The following is a 16,317-nucleotide window of genomic DNA, read 5'->3' as shown; positions in this document are numbered from 1 at the left end:
AATGTCATCCAATAATGAGAAAGCCTTGCCTACCTCTCGGACATGGAAAGCAATGAAAAAGGGTATGGATATCTTTGACAAAGGCACTTGGTGGAGTGCTAGTCGTGATAGCATTGTCAAATTTTGGCTTGAATTTTGGACTACTAAAGGGCCTTTGAGATTGATAATCCATGGTCCCTTCTCTAAAGGGGAAGAAGAATTCAAAATTAAGGATAAAGTGTCGAAGTTGGGTTGGGATTGGAGGAAAATCTTCTTCATTTTGCCAAATGATATTGTCAAAGAAATTCGAGCTTTGCCCCACGCCTGTGTTGCTTCTGAGGAGGACGGAATTATTTGGGCAGTGACTTTAAATGGCCAGTTTAGTCTTAACAGTGCTTATCTGCTTAAAACCCAGAACTTGGATTCTTTTCAGCCTTTCAATGGTAGCTGGATTTGGAAGATAAAAACTCTCCCGAGAGTCCAAACCTTTATTTGAATGTGTTTCCATAATAGCATAGCTACTCTTGTTTGTATAGCTTCCAGAGGTATGCAAGTAAACTTAACATGCCTTATCTGCCACCAAGCTCCTGAATCCATTATTCACGTACTAAGGGGCTGCTATTTGGCCACCTCCTGCTGGCAGAATCTTGGAGTGAACCTTGGCTGCGAGTTCTTCTCCTTAGATAGTAGAGAATGGTTGAAGAAATATTGTAGATGGGATGTCAAAGTTGGTCTTCTCCTAATCCCTTGGAATGTTCTATTCTCCTTTGGTCTATGGACCATTTGGCAGCATCGTAACAGAGTGGTGTTTCAAAATAGAACTCCCAACCAAGCGAACCATTCTGAAGTCACTTAAAGGGCAGTAGAATATTTTTTCTATGCACACAATTAGACAGCGATTAGATCCTAAGTGGAAAAAATAATCCGTTGGGATAGGCTTACTAGGGCTTGGTTCAAGCTTAATACAGATGACTCTTCAATTGGAAAACCTAGTAATGCAGGTGGAGGAGGTATTCTCTGCTCTGATACCGGGGCATGGATCAAAGCCTTCTCAAGAAACATTGGAATCACTACTAGCCTATTAGCTGAACTTTGGGCGATAAGAGATGGATTAAGCATGTGTTTAGATCTAAGGATTAGAGTCAGATGCTAAATTAGTTGTTGATTTGATTAACAATGATAGCTTGTCTAACGCTTCTAATGCCTCCCTGTTGGCTGATTGCAGGCTCATTCTCTCCCAAATTCCTCAGGTCAAGGTGGTGCACTGTTTTAGGGAAGAAAACTGTTGTGTTGATGCTCTTGCTAGAATAGGAACTTTTCAGGAATCAGATATTCTGTTTTCATCGTTTACTATTTTTATTAAACATCAATATTTTTAATATATATATTTTTATATTCTATTATTAATCTATTAAGATGTTTTAAATAATTAAATAAACCTATTTTAGTCCACTATCCTAAAAATATGAAACAATTTTTACGGAGGGAATGGAACGGATGATTAAGGATGGTAAATACCTTGTCCTTCATGAACCATCCCATCCTGCTTTGTCCCATGTAGATTATATTGCTTTGAACTGACAAGACAAAAATGAGTTTTGCTCACTCAATTCCGCTCAAGCTATGATAGATTTTTACCATCTTGAAGAGGTGATGAGGGATGGAATCAAGTTTTACTTATTTCGTCCAACTCAAATGTCAGTGTGTGTATATTATAATCTCTTTTATAGATCTCTTATTTTGGGGCAGAGCCGGGGGGGGGGGGGGGGGGGGTGGGGAACTGCCTCCCCTGATTCGTCCTAAAAAATCTTTAGTTACTTTTCTTCTTAAGTTGCCTACCTAACATGATGAGAAAACAAAACAAAAGACTCACACTCCAGAAAAACAAAGCCTGACACCAACATAAAGAAAAAGAAAGAAAGGAAAAAGACTTCCCTCTGGTAGCGAAGCATATAACTTTTACACCTACTTCACTATTCTTGTCCCACGTTTAAATTTCAGCAGTGATTTGTTTCGCTTCCCCCCCCCCCCCCCAAAAAAAAAATTCATATCACTTTTCTTGATGACTAATGCTACTAATATTACAAATTTTACTAAATTAGTTTTATAATATGATGTATCACCACTACCTTTTTTTTTTTTTTTTTTTTTTTTAATTTTTTAATTTTTTAATTTCTATTCTATATCTTGACTTTTTCAATGTTTTAAACTTTGGTTTTTTTTTTTTTTTAAATTTTATTATAAACCCAAATTTTAAATACTTTGGATAATATATATAAACTTTGCATGTATATTCTTAACACTTCTAAATTAATTTTATTTCTTAATTTATTTTAGCAAATCAAATTAGATGTCTAAATTTTTAAATAAATCTCTTACTTTGATTGTTAGTAATTTTGAATTGGGTGTTTTTGTTTCTTTATTTTAATGACATGAAACATATGCACACTTGTTCACAATTGTATAATCATTTTGTTATTATTATCAATTAATATTTTTTATATTAATTTCATTTTTAATATTAAATTTTAATCTTGTCCTCCTTAGACTGAAATCCTGACTCTGCCACTGATCTTATTTATAGTTTTTTTTTTTATTATATACATATTCTAGTGCCATCCCTAAACCTCTCTCTCTCTCTCTTAATTGTCCCTCATTTTTTTTTTCTTTCATCTCTAATTCATTAATGTCAAAGCTACTTTATTATTATTATTATTATTTTTTTTTGAAAAACATTATAATGAATTTTATTTAATGTAAACCAGTAATGTTTGCTAGAACGACCGAGAGAAATTATGGTGGAACATCCTCCATCTACACAAAATAATTGGAAATACTTAAAGGAAAATGAGCTAAACTATGAGCTACCATGTTACTTTCTCTCTTGACATGAGAGTAATATAATTGATTAAAACACCTAGCATTTTACCTTACATCATCAATTAGTAATCCATCTGAGGAAAGGAATGGACTTTCGTATATAAGTGCATGCATTAGAACTTGACAATCACCTTCCAAGACCACCTTTAAAAACCCCAAGTCTGAAGTTAGCTGCAGGCAGAGGCAACTACTATGGCCTCCACTTCAAATGGGTTGTGAATCTGAGGTAGGATCCTGGACAGTGAAGCCAAGACAGCTCCTTGAGCATCAAGTATAACTACGTTGATTCCAGATTTTTGCTCCTTACTGAAAATAGCACCATCAAAATTTACCTTCGCCATATCCAAGACAGGGGCTCGCCAACGAGCATGGGTCGGGGTGGACTGCAACTGAGGAAGGGGTTGTACTGCCAAGAATTTCGATAAGAGTTCCTTTGCTATGGTTGCAAGTTGATTGGGGTTGCAGCAAGGTTGATGCATTCGAACACGGTTTTGGTGTGTCCAAATTGTCCATGCCGTGACCGAGAACAGCTCCAGGTTTTGTTGTCGTTTGATCAGCCACGATGACAATTCCTTGAAGTCCATGAAGGTGTTGGATCCTCAGCAAGCTAGCCTAGGCAGATTCGTCTTCCCACACTACATCCAACTCGCCGCATGACTAGAGGGCATGTAGAGTTGTCTCAGGTTCTAGATTGCACCTGTCACAGAGTGGGCTTTCGATGATGGTTCGATGCACAAGATTCTGTTTTGTTGGTAAGGAGTTTCAGCAGGATCTCCACATCAGGTTTTTCATTTTATTCGGAATATGCGAGGACCAAATACCTTTCCAAAGGGCTCTGTCTAGTTCCACTTGCTCCTCATTACCGTTGGGTTCATCCTCAACTTTTAAAAAGCGATAACCTAACTTCTTGTTGTATATCCCATTATGTGTGAATGGCCAGAATAAACTGTCCTCACACTCAGATTTTGCTAATGGTAATTTTTTGATTAGCTCCGCCTCATCCTGAACAAATATTCCGTCGATTGTATTATGATTCCATGGCCTTGCCTCCCTATCAATAAGTATCTCAACTCTTGCATCAGCCAAAGATTCAATTATTGGTGATAGGACCTGTGGTGCTTGCTGCCGTGGGAGCCAAAAATTATGCCAAATGCCCGCTGTTTTCCCATTCCCTATTCTCCATCTGCAACCCCTTGATAGCACATCCCTTCCATGTAAAATGCTAGTCCATGCATACGATCCACCTCTAGATTTTTTGGATTCCATCATTGTGCAATTAGGGAAAAACCGGACCTTAAAGATTTTATGAAACAAAGAGTCTTGGTTTTTCAAGAGTGGCCATGCTTGTTTAGCCAAAAGAGAGTCATTGAACAAAGCCAAGTCCCTAAAACCCATGCCGCCCTCCAATTTGGATTTTGTCAACTCATCCCATTTCAACCAATGGATCTTCCTCCTTTCTCCCCTTTGGCCCCACCAAAATTTTTTAATCAACGCTTTAATGTCATGGCATAGTCCCAAAGGAATTTTGAAACATCCCATGGCAAATGTTGGGATAGCTTGGATAACTGCTTTGATTAAGACCTCACGACTTGCTTGAGATAAGAGATTTCCCTCCCAACTTTGTAATTTCCTCCAAACCTTTTCTTTGATGAGATTGAAACTATATTTCTTCCTCCTTCTGACCAATGATGGTAGACCCAAATAATGCTCATATTGTTCAATCTCTTGTAAACCCAAAGCTGTTTTGATCTTATGTTTGGTGCTCTCTGTGGTGGATTTACTAAACAAGATGGTTGTTTTGTTTTTGTTAACTTTTTTCCCCGAGGCTTTCTCATAACGTTCCAGGATGTCCATAATATGCCCACACTCACTAGGAGTTGCCCTGCAAAAAAATAGGCTACCATCTGCAAATAAAAAGATGGGTTAGTTTTGGTCCCCTTCGACATAGGGAGAAGCCTTTAATGTCCCTCCTTCTTGCAGCCTGTTGTATAAGCCTATGTATGCCTTCAGTGCATAGAAGGAATAGGAAAGGAGATAGAAGGTCCCCTTGCTGGATGTCTCTAGTAGGGTGGATCAAACCTTGGGCTTCTCCATTAACTAGAATAGAGTATGTCATTGTTCTAACACAAACCATGATTAACTCAATCCATTTTGCATTAAAGCCCATTTTTCTCATAATATTTTCAAGATACACCCATTCGACTCGGTCATAAGCCTTGCTCATACCAAGCTTAACAACCATGAAGCTTGTATCCCCTGAAACTTGATTTTTCATGCAATGAAGTGATTCAAAGGCCATAAGAATGTTATCAGTAATAAGTCTTTTTTTTTTTTTTTTTTTTTTTTTTTTTTTTTTTTTGTGAAAGTAGAATGGTGTTCAGTGATGATCAAAGATAAAATTTTCTTAAGTCTATTGGCTAAAACTTTGGAGAAAACTTTATAAAGAACATTGCACAAACTGATGGGGCGATAATCTTGGACAAATTTGAGGTTTTTTGTTTTGGGAATGAGGGTGATAAAGGTATGGTTTAATGGGTGAGGGAGAGTACCTGAATTGAGCCAAGATAAGACTGAGCTTGTAACATCATTATCCACTAACCCCCAAAAATGTTGATAGAACAAGGGGGGCATCCCATTAGGGCTTAGAGCTTTTAGTTGGGCCATTTGCTTCAATGTTGTGACAATTTTAGATTCTAAGAATGTTCCTATTAGTGGTGCATTCATATCATCTGTGATTACCATTGGAATATGATTAAGGAAAGCCATATGTGGGTCCGGGTTTGATGTTGCAAACAACCCCTAGTAGTACTTGATGAGGACTGAAGCTATTGTTTCTGATTGCACCTGCCAAGTATCTGATTCATTCTTGATGCCACGAATCAAATTTTCCCAATGCCTTTTGTTGGCTTGGCAATGAAAGAACTTGGTGTTGTTGTCACTGATAGGCCAAAAATGTATTGACCCCTTTGGTAACTTAATCAATTAATTTAACTAAGTAGCATTAATTATATTCAAATTACATGCAATAAGCATGAAAACAAATCACCAATAAAACTAAATGCAGCAGAAAATAAATTTGACACAAGTGATTTGTTTACGAATGGGGGAAACCATCGAGGCAAAACCCCATTGAGTGAATTTAAGGTCAACACTCCTAAGAATACACTATTATCAAAACAAACGATTACAAGTAAAAGGAATCCCAGTACCTAATACCATCCTACAGTTGAACTCTTACCCCAATACCCAATTGGACTTGTAATGTAGTGAAAATCTCTCCTTTCAATGCATGGCTCCCAGTACGTGACTAACCAATTGATGTACGAATCCAGTACGTGACCAGCATACCAACTTGAGGAAGATGTTGACTGCAAAGTTCTCAAGTTCATCCAAATGATAAAGATCAAGAAACTTCTTGGTTACAAAACCCTTAGCGCAAAGACATAGCAGCTTCTGCAAAGAACATGATGAACTAGGGCAATTTTGTCTCTGGTCACAATATACGTGCAACAACAATTGCAACAACCTTTGCATCACTTTTGACGGCACTTAAAATAATCCTTATATATATCTAGGGTTGTGAGAAAAAAAACCCTACACAAATACACTTGGATATGCATGAAAACGGATTTGGAAATCTGAATTTCGTAATTCTCGATAGATACTGTTTTCGTCGAGCAGCCGTTGAGCATCAGCATTAAACCTCAATAGATATTATCTATCGAGCTATTTATCGAGCTTTAATGAACATAACTTCTTCACTTGTTTCTTGGACAGACTTGCATGACTTCAATACTAAACTTGAACTCTTGTTCCTTGAAGTAACTAACCCATCCTAGATCTAACCCAATTACAAGTAAAATGTGTTTTGTCAAAAGATTAGCCAATTTACAATAACATATGTTCTAACAAGTTCCATATATGTCCTAACAATCTCTCCCTTTGGCAATCCGTGACAAAACCACAACAAACAAATGAAGTATGAGAGAAGTCATAAATCACTAAACTCATAATCACTTGTCAAATATAGTAAAATCTAATCCTAACACAAACTCTTGAAAAACTTTGCAAGAAGAGAGTTTATGGCATGATAGATTTTGACAATCTGTCTTTTTGAAACACTTTAAACAAAACTCATCAAGGCATCTTAGTGTGAAACAAAAATAAAAGATTGCATACATAAAGAAACATGTGTATAAAGAGAGAAAAACAACAACACATGGAGAGATAGATGAATGATAACAACATCATCATATATATAAAAGAGAAATAAGTACAATGTATGTTATCAAATAATGGTCACAAGACCGGTGTACAAAAGGGTAATGTAACTAAAAAGAAAGAAAAGAAAAGTACATATATCCTCACTACATCCCTCAAAGACAAAAGACACTCTCCTTATCAAAAATTTCCTATGCTAACTCTCCCCTTAAATGCATGACTACTTTCATCCCAAAACTACTCTCCTTTTTTGTCACGAATGAGAAAGGGTAAGTCACTGAGAAGTTGTCATCTCTTCATCACTGGAAGAGCTAGCATCCTCATCCTCCTCCTCCTCATCATCATCATCACCGAAACCATCATCAGCATCCTTCAAAAGCCTTTGGAGAAGGAGAGAGAGATGGACATGTGGCGAAGCCACCCATGTGAGCTTGTTGTTTTGCGATACGACTAACACATGTGTTCACTTGATACAACTTAGTAGTGAGTGTATCAAGGCGAACATCCATGCGCTCAAGTTGCGCCATGATGGCCTCAAGCGTCACACCACCATTTGAAGAAGAGGGAGCAGAGGTTGATGGAATGGAAGGGGTTGGAGGAGTTATTGTCTCGGTCTGTGGCCGCTTCGGTCGAAGCTGGGTCTCGCTCTGTTGAACAGACACCATGCTAATGGCACCCATGACAATAAAGAGATCAGAATCAGGGATAGAGATAGAAAAATGACAAATGATCCGCGTGATAGCTGAATGGAAAATGAGCTTATCACGGGTCACCGTATCCCTATAGACATCGATGAGAGAGAGAATGAAGTGAGAAGGAAAGTCTATAAAGTGGTCCTCAATGAGGGATAGCAAAAATCGAGCATGAGGCTCTGTAATGGAGTTATAGTGAGACAGTAGATGGAGAACGAATGTCATCACCATGTTTAGGAATCTCGAACTTTTTGCAAAGCTCAAGCATAAGGTGTTTTGGCGGTCACCCCATGAAGAAGGTGTCTCACAGAAAAGAGACAGAAGTTTGTCCTAGGACACAGTCCTCAGACGTGGACAAGTGGGGTAATCAGGATGCGATACCCGTGGAATGTGTAGTATCTCGGAGATAATATTCGGAGTGACTACGATACGTGTACCTCTAATATGCGTAGTAAACTGAGGTATAAAGGTATCAATACCGTGCATGTTGGAGTAGAACTCTTGTATGATCATGGTGGGACATCTCATGGGTATCTCACATAGAGATTCCTATCCCCGACTATGAATGACAATAGGTAGAGCGGTATTGGAAAAGTTTGATAGAACCATGTGGCATTCCAAATGAATACCACGTCTGGAGAAGTTCTCTAGGAAGTCTTGATGGGCCTTCCCATCACGAAACTGAATGTGAGTGGGGGTAGGATCAAAAGAAGATATCCTAGAACGAAGAGGGTTCCAAGACGGAGTGGATTTGCGCTTGGGTGCCATGCACAGTCTATCAGAGAGAGAGAGAGAGAGAGAGAGAGAGAGAGAGAGAGAGAGAGAGATAAACACAACATCACAACCCAAAACAAGATAGGTAGAAAAGAAAGGGTACGTATGCATGAAAAATGCATGAACATGTGACGTGTTAAAAGAAATTGCATCATGGGTTCAACCCAATCCAAACCTAACAGCACACAATTTTCAACATTTAAGCACACATCTAAATGCATGAAAGAATGTGAAAATGCAAATAGGCATAATCATATAGCAATAAATAAGCACCACCCAACCCTAAAATTTCACAAGAATCTCAAAAGTTTTCAAAAACCCCAAAAATTTCAAGAAAACCCAAAACCTAGGTCTAAATGCATGAAGAATGAAGGATTAAGAGATCATACCAGAGGAGAACTACACAGACTAGGCCAAAATCCAAGTGGGGAAGATGAAAAGAGTGAGAAAAGAGTGTTTGGAGAGAGAGAGAGAGAGAGAGAGAGAGCTTTTCTATCGAGAGAGATATGAAAAAATGAGATTTGATTTTGTGCTAAAGCTATTTAAAGAAATCACAGCTCGATGGATTGAGGATCTGTCGAGCACTAAATCTTGACAAATATGAATCTGTCTAGGTGCTGTTAAGAATCTGTCGATGGCAAAATCACCTCGATGGATCAAAGAGCTATTGAGAAGCTATCGGCCAAACAGAAACTTTCTCGATAGATCGAGAATTTGTTAAGAAGCTATCAAGACAAATTCTAGATAGCTCAATGGATCGAAGATGCGATAAGATCTGTCAAGAAAAGAAGTACAAGGGGCTCAATAGATAAGAATCTGTCGAGGATCTGTCGAGAAGCTGTCGAGCTTAATAAAAAGCAGTTTTTCAAAGAGAGGAAAAACACACAGAAATGAATGCAATCAAGCAAGCTACTCAACAAAAGATCCAAACAACATGTTAAGCTCTCAAAAACATCTCTCAACAAGAAAAAAATGCAAAGCATTCATGATCCAAAATACACACACACACACACACACGTAACAAGTTTAACCAATTTTATATTTCAAAAACAAGTCAAGACAGTTTAGTGAGTACACATTAACACATGTATCCCTTGTGATGACCAAATCACATTATACCTACACATATACCAAAAGTAGTAAAGAATTTGCGTGTTGTGTGTGAAAACATCGCAAGAGTACATAAGTATCTCAAGTTATGACGATTTAAGATATGAGAAAATCAATTTAACTCACATACAATCAAAACTGCTTGATGGAGACTATCACCTTCGAGACACATCCTATAACTCTCACATCTCCTAGAAACACGCTTGCAACCATATTCAAAAGCATTTTGATACTTTTTTCTTTTATTTTTCTTTACATATTTTTTTTTTGAGCGTATCATGCATAGGCATATAAGAGAGGGAGAAGAAATACCCAATTCTGTAAAGTTTTAAACGTCACAATTTTGCTATGTTGAACCATATAGATGTTATTCATGATTGGCGGGCTTTAGTGGTAAGATGGTTATTTATGCATTTCTCTTAGGATTTTTTAGTCATTCTCGTCAAAAAGAGTGATATGAGTGTTAAGTACAAGAGATTACTCATCACAAACATGAGCCACAAAGCTCACTTGCTTAGTTGTGCATTGAGATACTCATCTAAGTTACAAAAGATACAAAGTTTAGAAAACTTTGCCTCAATGGCCATCCAAGGTATACAAGTACCAATGTACACAAAACATACACTGTTTTTGTATTTTTATGAATTTTCAATTAAAAAAAAAACAAAAAAAAAAGCAAAACTGAAAACAAACAAAGAAAAGCATGTTAAACAAAACATAACATAAAACTAGACTGACTCAAAAACAAGTAAGCAAAACACACAAGTAAAAAAGAGGGAGAGAGAGAAAAAAGTGACTGAATCACTTTGAGCCTTTTTCTTTTCACACATTGGAAGAACCTTTCCTTTGAGCGAACCTTTGATCCGGCAGTGAGGGGGAAGAATTGAAACCATTCAAGTTCGAAAGGAGCATAAGGGCCTTGAGAAGATCTCCAAGAGGAGCAAAAGAAGATGGAAATTGATTCTGGTTTCCAGATAAGATCATACTATTGCTCTGTTGAGTGGCTAACCATTTGTAGCAATTTGGATGAGTATGCCATGAAGCTCCACAGTGATGACAGAAATGTGGCTTCTTCGATTGAGACTTTTTGTTGTTGACTTTCTTACTCCTAGGGTTTCTAGTCTTTTTTTTTTCAAGCTTAAGGGCTGCACCTAAAATAGATTTGCCATTGTTTACGTTCTCACTAGCTATATCAGTTTTACATTCATTGTTCTTAGAATCAACATTATTAGCAGGTGAGATAAACACAGTAGTACTAGAAGAAGTAATATTAGGAGAAGAGAAATCATACCCCAAGCCGGTTCTATCAGAAGTAGATTTCTGAAAACTAAACATCTCATCAAGTTTTGCACAAGAAGTCCTCTTCAGGTGAGCTCTGACTTAAAATAGCTCCGCTTCAAGCTTCTTGGTCCTTTTAGCAAGAAAGTTGTTTTTGAACCGCAAAGCTCAAATGGTCTGATTTGCTTTATCAAACTTTGCAGAGAGCTCCTCTCAATCTAGCTCAACATTACTCAACTTCTTGGTGGCCAGCCTATATAGTTTCTCATGCTTTTCAAAAACTGTGTACAATTTTTTATAGGCTGTATGAATATCATCTTGATTGTCCATTTTCTCAAACTTAGAGTCCACCAAGTCTTCTTCATCATCTACTATTTTTGAAACCCTATCAGTAGGATCAACTATAGCAATAAAAGCATTCATAATTCCCTTTTCATCATTATCATTTGAATTATCCTTAGGCTCGGTGTCAGTCAAGGTAGCAGCAAGAGCCTTGCTTTTTCCAATAGTCTTGAGATATGTTGGACATTCTTGTTTCATATGTCTAAAATCTTGACATCCGAAACACTTTGGTTCGGAGGGAACAGTGTACTGACCATCTTCCTTAGCATCCTTCTTCCCTCTATCTTAGCTCTTGAATTGTGAAGAACTGGATTGCTTTCGATCCTTGTCGAATCCTTTTGCATTGGGATTCTTTATAAAATTTTTGAACTGTCTTATGATATAGGATTTCATCTTAGAATTTTCATCATTAGAAGACTCATCAGTATCACTACTTTTGGCCTTTAATGCCATGCTCTTGCTCTTGCTTGATTTTCCGATCCTAGTCAAACCCAATTCATATGTTTGCAAGTTGCCAACCAGCTTTATCAAAGGAATTTTGTCAATGTCCTTTAATTCCTCAATGGCGGTAATCTTGGCATGGAATCTCTTCGGTAGAGATATGAGTACCTTTCTTACAACCTTGGGTTTAGGAATGGTTTCTCGAAGATTAAAGGCGGAGTTGACTATGTCCTTCAGCTTGGCATAGAACTCATCAAATGACTCATCCTCCTCCATCTTAATTTCTTCAAAGCTTGTGGTAAGCCTTTGAAACTCTGAATCCTTGATAGCCTTAGTCCCTTCATAGGTTATCTGGAGGATAGTCCATGCTTCCTGAGTAGTTTCTATAGAGGATATCTTCTTAAACTCCTCATTGGTGATTGCACTGAATAAAGCATTCAATGCTCTGCTGCTGAAGTTTGCTGCTTTGATCTTAGCATTACCCTAATCAGCCAGCGCTTCCTTTGGTTTTGTCCAGCCAATCTCCACAGCTTGTCGCACTTTCTCATCTAAGGACTGCAAGAAAGCTTTCATGCATACTTGCCAGTATACATAGTTAGTGCCATTAAATAAAGCAAGTATAATAAGAGACTGTCCTCTATCCATTACAAACAGGGGTCAATGGATTGCACAACAAAGATTAAATCTAATTAAAGTGTGCCTGATCTGATACCACTTGATAGACTAAGAGTGTATTGACGCCTTTGGTAACTTTTTCAATTAATTTAACAAAGTAAAATTAATTAGATTCAAATTACATGCAATAAGCGTGGTAACACAAAGAAATCACCAATTAAACTAAATGCAGCGGAAAATAAATTTGACACAGGTGATTTGTTTACAAATGGGGAAAACCACCTAGGCAAAACCCCACTGGGTGAATTTAAAGTCACCACTCTCGAGAATCCACTATTATTAAAACAAGCGATTACAAGTAAAAGAAATCCCAGTACCTAATACCAACCTACAGTTGAACCCTTACCCCAATACCCAATTGGACTTATAATGTAGTGACAATCTCTCCTTTCAATGCACAGCTCCCAGTACGTGACTAACTAGTTGATGCACAGATCCAAGTATGTGACTAACACACTAATTTAAGGAAGATGTTAACTACAAAGTTTTTCAGTTCATCCAAATGATGAAGATCAAGAAGCTCTTTGGTTACGAAACTCTTGGCACAAATTTGCAGCAACTTTTACAAAGAATATGATGAACTAGGGCAATTTTGTCTTCAGTCACAATATGCGTGCAACAACAATTGCAACAACCTTTGCATCACCTTTAATGACCCTTAAAATAATCCTTATATATGTCTAGGGTTGTGAGAAAAGAAACCCTACACAAATACACTTGAATATGCATGAAAACATATCTGGAAATCTGAATTTCGTAATTCTCCATAGATATTGTTTTTGTCGAGCAGCTATCGAGCATTAGCATTAAACCTCGATAGATGTTATCTATCGAGCTATTTGTCGAGCTATCTGTCAAGCTTTAATGAACATCACTTCTTCTCTTGTTTCTTGGACAGACTTGCATGGTTTCAATACTATACATGAGCTCTTGTTCCTTGATATACTAAACCCATCCTAGATCTACCCCATTACAAGTAAAGTGCGTTTTGCCAAAGGATTAGCCAATTTACAATAACATATGTTCTAACAAGTTCCACATATGTCCTAACAGTCACCATGTTTGAGCCAAAGCACTCTAGATCGTTGACTCCACAATTGTGCTTCCCTGCCAAGGAGGACATTTATCTGTTCTGTAAGCTCACGGACTCGGTGATTCTGCCCATTCTTAAGTACTGCACTTTCAGCTTGTATTAGTAATGACCTTTTCTTATCCAACTCCTTTCTTTCATTCCCAAAAATGTTTCAATTCCACCATGCTAGATTTTTCCCACACGTCTTAACCCGCTGTAAAATACTACTGTCATTGGTTTTGTATTGAGAAGAAGACCATGAGGCTTCCATGGTTTCAGCACATCTTTCATCTGATAGCCACATTTCTTCAAATTTGTAGGGCCACTTATGTGATGGTGGCTCAAACCCAGATAGGTTAATCAGTAATGGGCAATGGTCTGAAGAATTGCAATGGAGATGATTAACAATAGATCTAGGAAATTTCATCAACCATGGATTGTTAGCTAGGCCGCGGTCTATTATTTCCCATATCGAATGTCCATCCACAAAGTGTTTGCTCCAGGTGAAACGAGTACCCACATGGCCAAGGCCCATGAAGCCACACTTATCTATTACATCCTTGAACAATTGCATTTGTCCGTGGCTTCGGGTTGCTCCACCTTTCTTCTCATCTTGCCTAATGAGTTTGTTAAAATCTCCTACACATAGCCACGGTACATCAGAATGGTAGTTCAAATTTCTGAGACTATCCCATGCCTCAATTCTTCTTAAGGTATCCAGTTCCCCATAAAACCCGTAAATTGCCATTCATTGTTTGTATCTTTATCAATCAATGTATCAATGTAGTAATTTGATGAGTCCACCACTACTAGGTTGACTGAGGCTTTCCAAAAGAGTTCAATGCCTCCTCCATGTCCTTCTTTTGGAACCAACCACTTGTGTTTAAAGTCAGTATTTCTTTGTATGATATCTAGCATTACTTCGTCTGCCCATGTCTCGACTATAAACACAACAGAGGGATCTTTTGCCCGGATTATATCTCCAAGCTCTCTTCCTGTTCGTATGTTCCTAAGCCCCTAACAGTTCCATACTAGGAGATTCATAGTGACTAGCGGAGCTAAACCTCAGCCTCCACCAATTCAAAGGGTATGTCCATCCCACTCCTTGAAACCTGTATTTTTTTTGTTAGGTAACTTACAGTGGTTATCAATTTGCATAAGATTATGTTTACCATTTTTTTGAAGGTCAAAGTTGTGGGAGACAGATTGTACAGGGGCCAGTCTGGCCACCCTAGTCCATCTTAGTAGTGATGAGTGATTTGCTACTTTACAGACCTCGTGTGTGTCACGTGGGATTGAAGGTCAATTGGTGGAGAGTTATTAGGGCTATAACTCGGGTTTAAAGGTGATGGGGGGTTACTTTTTGGCTGAGGAGTCTTATTGGTATTAAACTCTTTTAATGCCGGCTTAATATTATCAATATGCGATGCACCAATAATTGAGTGAGATGGGGAGGCACGTGTTTTGTGGTCTAGGGTTTCTGTGAACTTCGGGTTGGATTGTAACTGATTTTAATCTGATGGGGATGCCATGAACTTGCACCCAGAATGTGGATTTGTCAAAAGTAAGCTCCTCAATAGCCTTTCTCTTATCGTAACTTTGCATAACAACAAGGTGTTTATCAAAATTCCATGGTTCACTGAGAATCACCTTATTAGCTTTGGATTTGTTGTCGAAGACAAAAAGCAATGTATGGTTGCCCATGTTATGTACCTTAAAACCATTGCGGGAACGCCAAAGAGGAGTAAAAGTCTTGGCGATGGCATCGATGTTCAAAACACGCTTATGTGAGAGACCGCACCCCTGGCCCGTTTTATGGGATGTTGGGCCAAACTCACGTGAATGGGTGGAGTCATGTTATTGCCTCTCAAAATGGAGGTTCGACTAGTTATATTTTCCCCTTTAGATTAAGGGTTTAACAATGGAGTCGCCACTTATTTAATTATTGGAATAAATAAGAAAACCAAAATTCAAAAGTTCCTCATTTTATTAATTTGAAATTGAATTTACATTGATTATAGGAAATTATATGGCTTTGGTCCTAGATACAATCTAAGATAAAGTACATGGCTTTGTTTCATTGGTCTATCAACTCTTGATCTAAGTTCGGAGGCTATGTTATAAGGTGAGAAGGTGTAAGACACCCACCTTACTCAGTGAAACCGGTTTTCTAGACTATGGTGACCAACATTCATATCACATCATCCAATATGTTATCAATCAATTTGCATGTTGAATTTAATGTGTGTGCATGTGATAAACCCTAATTCAATTTATTAATCATTGCATTTGGATTGAAAAATAAATTCTAATGAATGTGTGTGGATGGTGATATCCTAGATTCAAGGATTTGCAATAATTATGAAGCAAACATGTTTTTCATATTTTTGATGTGAATTTAAGATTAAAATTAGTGTTATTCATGAATATGTGATGAACAACCAAGAACATGTGAAGAACACATAAGAACATTCAAACATATTCAAAAGAATTTAAATAGTTACTATCATACTTTAATCCTAAATTCTCATCATGGCAACATAAAAAAAAAGTTGGGAAAATGGATTATAATTTCATGCAAGATCCATATGGTGGAGGAGGAGACTCTTGGTAGAGGTCCTAAGGGTGGAGGAAAAAAAGAGTTAGGAGAGGAAAAGTGAGTCTCACTCAATACCTTGAGTCTCAGGAAGATCAAGATATGACAAGATTACTCAACTTCACTAGAACTCAATAAGGGTAAGAGAGGGGATTTTTGTGTGTTTTAGAATGAAGGAAAATGGGGTTTATATAGTAGTGGTGGAGGAAATATGAATGGAAGGCCATTAAATGAGGGTTGACAAAGAATCATGAGCC

Source organism: Quercus robur, chromosome 8 (assembly GCF_932294415.1).
Source record: "Quercus robur chromosome 8, dhQueRobu3.1, whole genome shotgun sequence".
In the NCBI taxonomy this organism is placed as follows: Eukaryota; Viridiplantae; Streptophyta; class Magnoliopsida; order Fagales; family Fagaceae; genus Quercus; species Quercus robur.
The sequence above is the reverse complement of the archived record's forward strand: the minus strand, read 5'-3'. Positions refer to the sequence as shown.